Source organism: Microchirus variegatus, assembly GCF_963457635.1.
Source record: "Microchirus variegatus genome assembly, chromosome: 2".
NCBI classification, from domain to species: domain Eukaryota; kingdom Metazoa; phylum Chordata; class Actinopteri; order Pleuronectiformes; family Soleidae; genus Microchirus; species Microchirus variegatus.
The window spans coordinates 16187748-16196001 of record NC_139803.1 but is presented as its reverse complement, the minus strand read 5'-3'; positions in this window follow the sequence as shown (position 1 = coordinate 16196001).

Below are 8254 nucleotides of genomic sequence, written 5' to 3'. Positions count from 1 at the left end.
GTAAACATTACAATGAGGCCATTAATCTGCCTTTCAGGTCTGACGCTCCACTCTGCCGCTGCTGCTGCTGCTGCTGCTACACACAAAGAACCCACAGCTTCAGCTTGGAAATAAAAAATGACCTGAAAAAAACTTGAGGTTTACTTGTAGTTTCAAACAATGACAGAGCAAAAATGTTATAGCACTTTTCCATTATACACTTCTAGCACTACGTGGCTCACCTCACTACTTGGCTACTTTTTGGGGTATCAGGCACGTCACATTCCAGTACTTCATGGTACCTCCTCGATGTGGGAGGGGTCGTCATACCACGGCTTGAGTGGAAAAAAAGCACCAGGTACCAGGTACTATCCGTAATGGAAAAGCAGAAGTAGTGCTCGAAATGTATAATGGAAAAGCCCCATTACAAGGACACCGATGTAACATGACATTTCATTCTATCTCACAGCATCCCAGGTCCCGGGTAATCTGGGCATTTTCCCGGCGGGCCACCTCAGGGCCGGTAGACAACACAGATGTTTTTTCCCCCCTTTATACTCGCCAGCCATTACTATACTAACAGCCTGACTAGCGGCCAATTGGTTCATTTACAATTCTGACACTGGTTCTTGGTCCAATCATATCTATTACCGTCGGCCCGACACGTAAGGCACAGACAGTGGACCTTTCCTTCACATCCTATAGTGACACTTGGCCGACCCAACCATGCTCCGCCCTCCCCCCTCCCCCCCTCCATCTTTCAGAGTTTCTCATAGTTTGGAGCAGACATTGTAAAAAGAAAATAAATCAATATAAAAATGGAAACAATTACAGCTGGAGGCCCAAACGTGCTCCAAGATATCAAACATGCTTACTACTGTGCAGCAACATCAGGTGGAACAACATGAAAGGGAGTAAACTGAAGAAAAGGGACAAGGAGACCATGTCAGAGACAAGAGGGACAGAGTGACAGTAAGGGGTAAACGCACCAGGGTTTGATTGAACTGCACTAAACCAAGCTGGTGTGACTGCACTCTTCTCGCACAAAACCATTAGCCATTAGTCACTAGATGCTGTTTGCAGAGAATCAGATGCAGCTGCAATATCTTATAAAAAGGTACATTTTCAGTGAGGGATTTAAAGATGAACAGAAGCCATGGATAATTTTGCTAAGTCCAACAAACCTTATAATATAGGACATCGCCGTTGTTTAATGTTTAACGCTACAGAAAGCTGCACCAAAATACAGTAAGTCAGTTTCAGAAATGCAGCACAGACGTAACAAGATTGTGAAACTGAAACTCAGTACCACTGAGTACAGATCCAGTCAAGGGAGTGAGATAGAATATGGAACTGATTAAAAATCAGACTCCTCTCTCAGCCCTCGCTCTGTCTGCAGGAGATTAATTTTAAACTCTACCCATGATGCTCAGCTTGGGCTTTGCATCGATTAGTGAGGTAAAATTGACTATGTTGGCATGTTTCTGTGTCGCACACTTGACAGTCTTGCTACATTAGCCATGCAGTGGTAAGCTCACTGTCAGATATCCCCTGCAGTCAGAATCCTCATGGAGGAAACAACTCAACAGCTGTACTTGTCCTTGAGAAGATAACACAGTAAGAGCTGAGGAAACAGAAACATAAAGGTGATGAGAGGAACTGAAATGCACCGAGTAGAATGGGAAAATGCGCCGCGTGGTCCCAAATTTGAATATTTCCAGCTACAGTTCTTGCGCAGTTCGTTGGAAAGGCTGCAGGATAGGATTGCAATAAAATGAATTACATTAACATATAACTCGTAAATATAGCTTTAATCTTTTCCCACACAGAGGGAGACATATTGTTCTTCACTCCGTATGTTTTCATGCACAGTTAAGCTGAGCTACAGTTGTAGCTCAGCTCAACGTTCAATTGGACCACTGCCCTTGTCCCAGTATACAAACACTAATGGGGAATCGATTTATCGAATGCCGTGTGTCCCCGTCCATTATGCTAGGTGGTGATACGCCCCATTTCAGCTTGTTAGTATTAGACAGGCCCCAGTTTAGCTGGTGGCTATAGTTGTTAGCATGTCATTTAGCATTGTGAGCCTTCCTCGTCGGTCCAAAAAGTGTACTGGCCTGGATTTCGTTATGATTTGTCGCCGTCTTATTCATTTGTGTAATGATTCCTTTTAATATTAATTGGTTTAAGCTGGGGGAGGTTGGAACTGTGGTTCATGCTCAGAGCCCCAGGGCCAGCTTGAGTTCGACTTTGATCCGACTGAACATATACAACATGCAGTAGTCGCCAGATCAGATTGACAGTTTCCAGCCCAATCGCATCTTAGAACCCGCCCAATCCAATAAAAAACCAGCCCAAGCCACGAAGTTGCCAGACACCCGCGTAAATCCATAAAATCATAACACATGCAAGAGAAGACACATCCAGAACTTCACATCTGCAACAAATAACCACACATAAATGGCAAATAAATATATTTTTGCAAATAGCAACGAACAAGAGCTCAGTAAATCAACCATCTGGCATCCTAGCTAGCGCCAGTTTAATTAATTTTTTAATTAATAAAAAATGCCAGCTGCACGTAAAAAGGTGCACTTTTAAGCCGTGCAGGCCTAATACATTTCATTTATTTACATCATAAATGACCTGTATGAGGATTACATGCTAAACAATTCAAAACAAAACAAATTATGCGCATACAGAGCGCAAAGTCTCTTTTTTGCTTTCCACACCTATGGTGCTGAAAGATGCACAACAACCTGGCTGTCGTTTGCTTTCTGCTGAACTGACGTCACGGGTAAATTGCCAGATGAAATAAAAAAGACAGCGATAGAATACAACTCACATCAATTATTTATGTATTTATTGAGGCTATTTTAAGTACCCTGGCAGTAGTAATTTGACTCCTAATCCAATTATTTGCTGTTTGTCTGACTAATTTCAGCCAAACTAACTAATGTATACATTTTTATATTTGTATTATTATTATTTTTAAAGTTTGACTTTAGTCAGACTAACACAATTATTATTATTATTTTTTTTAATACCATGCAAATGTAGTGACTGCTTGGACCGGGGCTATGTCAGCGCTGACTGACATTTCTGAGCTACAGATTAAAGGCCGCTTCGGTGAGCTAAGCACACATGATTGTCCTGACAGTGGCTACCTTTTTTTGGTTTGTGTTTTTCGTCATGTGTGCCTAAAGTCAGCCCACATCACATCTCCTGAGATGATACTCTGACATACTTACCCATTCTGCCCTCTGCCTCAAAGCTACCTCCCCCCTATACCTCCCCAAGGAGATGCATGGATGAGCAAGCTCATTCTCCTCGTGGGTTGTTCCCCATGCATGACTGATGTTTAGATTAATATTCTTGACTGATTCCTGCGTCGGCATGTGGGGTAGAAGAGAGGGACCTATCAGAGCACAGCCACCCCCTCGGGAGTTAATTGATTTTTGCAGCAACCTCTCTGGCAAACCCAGAACTCCTGGAACCACAACATACTTGTTGTCCATTTAAGACGCCGTCTCCTCAGGCCGAGCTGTCCACATCTGCTTCTATGATACAGCTCACTACAAACTGCATTTTATTAACAGAGTGAGTGCACTGCCAGGGGTGATGTTAATCAGATTATTTGTGCAATAGGTTATTTCAATGACTTTGGTAAGAAATCTAATCCTGTTGTCCACACAGGAAAAATAAAGAAGTGTCTGTTTGGTTACAAAAAAGATGGCAGCCTTCGTAAGGCAAGGCCTTGCCTTAAGTACCTAAAAGGCTTGTCTATCTATCTATTATTCTTTATTTAAGAGAGACTTTTATACATACCTCCTACACTTTCTTAAATGTTACACAATGGTCCTTTAATTTTGACAACTGTCAACACAGTGAACAAAATGTTGTTTTTATATGATGTGATTTGAAGATTGGCAGGTGTACAGTTAAATAATGTAAAATAAAATAATTAGTAGCAAGAGTTGTTTAAACACTTGTTCTGAGAGGGTTTAGATTTACAATGAAGAAGTACTTCTTCAAATATCCTCCAAAAAAAAAACTCATTTGGAAAGTCAGGGGAAATGGTAACACCGCCCCCTAGTGATAGTTTGGACAACAGCTCTTTCTTTGAAGTGAAGTGCAGTGAGATTCAAATTCAAAAAAGTAGAAGAAAATTCCTTTTATGAGGAAAGCGATGTGTATTAGATGTGTTTAGTTGTATTCTATAAGAATTGTAGAAAACAGCACTATGGGAAGAATTCTGCCACGAGGAATTTAAATAACACAATGACCCAACAGCAAAATAATACAGTCATTAATGGAAAGAAGATAAACTTACAGCCTGGTATTGACTTTAACAACAGTCAGGGGAATGCTTGCAATATCTTGTGGTCAATCCTGCAAAATAATAACATTGTGATTCTAAGCTATGGATGTAGTTACACTTGTTTACCAAAGAATAATAATAAATGAGAAAACTGAAGCTGAAGTTGAACAATGACCCTGTGATTTTTTTTGTTTTTTTAGTGGAGATGGAGTGAAGAAGCTCTGCTGCTGTATTCCCTCCACACTCAGCTGTCCAGTCAAACTTCTCCTAATTGGCTTCTTTCTACCAGACCCTGAGGGTCATGATTACACATACACTGCTCAAAAGTAACAGTTTTCATACTGTTTTTTTGTCTCCTGAGGAGCTGCATCTCTACCATGGAGACCTGTTAACCTTTTTTCTGCAGCTCTCTACATCCAAAATAAGGACCAGTATTTACAGTCAACACCAGCCTGTAACTGGAGTCTGGGTATTTTTCCACTTATGGGACATATATATACTATTAAACAACCAGAAATATTTTAAAATGTCTATTCTTCAGAGTAGCCACCTTTATCTCGGTCAGCTTCATGAGGTAGGCACCTGTAATGGTTTTACAACAGTCTGCAAGGAGTTCCCAGAGGTGCTGAGCACTTGTTGGCTGCTTTTCCTTCAATCTGTGGTCCAACTCATCTCAATTGGGTTAAGGGGGGTGATTGTGGAGGCCAGGTCATCTGACACATAACTCTCTTTCTTGGTCAAATCGCCCTTACAGTACCCTGGAGGTGTGTTTGGGGTCATTGTCCTGTTGAAAAACCTCATACCATCACACGTCCTCTTTCGTGCTTCATGGTGGGAACCACACACCGTCCGAAACCGTCCGCTCACCATGACGGGTGGAACAAAAAATTTCCTCAGTCCAAATGACAGATTTCTACCAGTCTAATGTCCATTCCAAGCAATTCTCTTCTTCTTGTTCCTCCTCAGTAAATGGCTTCTTTGCAGCAATTGGACCATGAAGGCCTGATTTGCACCATCTCCTCTGAACAGTTGATGTTGAGATGTGTCTGTGAAGCATTCATCTGAGGTGCTGGTGTTAATTTGCGGTTTCTGAGGTTCGTAACTGAATGATGAATTTATCCTCTGCAGCAGAGGTAACTCTTGGTCTTACTTTCCTGGGTCGGTCCTCACGAGAGCCAGTTTCATCATAGCATTTGATGGTCTTTTGCAACTGCACTTGAAGATAAGTTCTTGATATTTTCCCCATTGACTGACCTTCATGTCTTAAAGGTGCATTATGTAATAAATATAAAGCAACTGGTCATAAAATCCTCCTAATATGTCACAGAGACTCAGGAATAATGTTCATATAACAAACTGAACTCACCAACAACAACAGTACAGCCAAAATATTTGCATTGAAAAAAATATTTTGCAAACTGCAAATCATGTTTATGTTTTGGCATGTGGCGCCACCTACCGCCGTCTACCAATCATTGCAGTCAGTAGAGTCTCAGCTGGCGAGCAACCACGGGTTTCGTCAGAAAACGAAACGTAAAAGACCTTATTTTGAATTTTAATGTAGTAACTGTTTTTGGCCACATTCTTACATATGGCACCTTTAAAGTAATGATGGACTGTTGTTTCTCTTTAATGTCGAAACTAGTCTGATTACAGTTTTTACCCCACACACAACTAAACCTGACTCCACCCGTTTCCCATCCTATGCATAGAAGAGCAGTTTTACCCACAATTATGACATTTCATTTGTACTCAGACCACCCTTTCAAATGGTTCCCGCATCACGCCAAGTGCTGCACACACCCACAACACTAATGGAATCATATCAATCAGTGGTTTTGTCAAAACATGAGATGTATTTGAAAGCTTTTTCCTCTCATCTTCTCCAACGAGGCCATGCCAGTCTATTCCCTGCACCCTCGTTTCATACCACTCCATCTCCCCCTTGTGTGATTGAACTGTTTTGGCCATACTACTGCAGTACATCCAAAAGTAATTAGTGTAGTGAGAGTGAATGTGTCTCTACCTTGCTGTGGTGGAAACAGGACCAGTTGAGCATGACGGAAGCAAAGCTGGAGTTTGTAACCTTTAAATATACAGGAAACAAATGTCCAAACGGTTGTCAAGTGAAGCATTTTACGCCACGACGAGGCTGAAGTAGCACACTGTGCAAGTAAAGTGAGACAGTGTCATAGAGCGCAATGGTTGAATGGCTTATTAGAAGATTCCGAAGATTCCTGGATGCATTCTGGACTAGTAACGCTATGGCAAAAGACAGATAGTACTGTAGGTAATATTTATGATTCTCTCTCTCTCATATGTCAGTGGAATTTAAAAAAAAACAAAAAAAACCAAAACATTTTAGTTATAAAATACCCCAAAAGAGGTCATAAAATGATCTATATTTATAAAATTTTCTTCACTATTTTTCTTCAGTTTCCACTGGAGATGTAAGGATTCATCATATGTTTAAGAATATGTAAATTAGGCAGCAGTGGGATAGATTTTCTGTAGCCAGTGGACATTTAGCTGATTTCCAGCATAATTTTTAAGAGGTAGGTGTCACTGTTATATCAGTCTGCAGGGGATTTGTCTGAGATAAAGAGACGTAAAAGATAGTCCCAAAATTGACACATCCTTACAAAAAAAACACTGATTAAAGTGCCAATATGGGCATGTTCGACCATGACCTGAATTTAAGTCTTAAATTACGGTTAAGTTAATTTCATTAATTCCTTCCAGCAGCATAAATTAATTTCAGTTGGTATTGATTTCAGTTTGGGGGGGAAAGAATAGTTAGGGTCCTGTGTTAGAATTGCAGCTTCATTCCCTTCAATCTCAATTTTTCACATTTATTAGCCTAGTTGAAAGGAATAAACAAATGGAGGAGTGGCATGTGTGAAAAGCTACTGTTATGGCCCAAATAAAGGGGCCTCAGGGAGAATGGTTATTTCTTTCATGACTAAATAAGTATCAAAAGAATTACAACATATCACTTCTTCAGTCAGATGTTTCTCCTGATTCTTTTTTTTTTACATTTGTATGACAAGTTGAAAAGAGGAGTAAAGTAAAGGAGTGACATGTTAATGAGTCAGGAGCTCTTTTATTCACAAATAAATAACTATAAAAATATATAGATGACACAGGTCTTATATATAATATAATATAATATATAATATATGTTATTAATTGTAGTTGAATAGCTATACTGTATGCAGTGACCCGTCAAACCAGAGAGGGCTTTGCTAATAGTTTATAATTTGTTTGTTTTACTGAAATTGTAATGTGGTTTTTGAAAAGTGCACAATCAAAAATGAATAGCACTCTCTTCAATTAAAGGACATAGAACCAAATTAATGTGTGGGTCCGTTTTAAAGACTGAACTCAACAAAACACTAAGACCTTTGCTGTGCCCAAATTCCTAACTGCAATCACTGGCAATCGTTACACAAACGCAACATGAAAACATTGGAGGTTCACGGAGTTTTCCTGAACGCACCATCCTCCGTCACAGGTTGTGTGGTCGCCAGATCCTTCTTCGGTTTGGAGGTGTCAAATATGCCCGTAAGCCTGACTGTCAGGTAGTGGTTTTAAAATGACCACAAAATGAGTGAAGCAAACATCAAATTGATATTGAAACATTTTAGCAAAAGCGTGCTTTCCCCTTCCATAAATATCACATGTGTTACTAAATTCACAGAGGTGTGCACCAAACTTAAAAATAATCTTTATGTATGTATTTTATCAATAATGTTACCATTCTCGAGCGTGTTAAATGAACAGCATAGAAATACTTCCATTCGTTGTCAGTTTCACTTCAAATAATCAGAACAAGCCATTGCTAATACTTCAGTGTGTGCAAATACTCACATATAAAGCAGCACCTGTATCTAAGATTTACGTGTGATGATCCTGCGAGGCAAAACTCGGGGAAAAATTACAGAGAGCCAA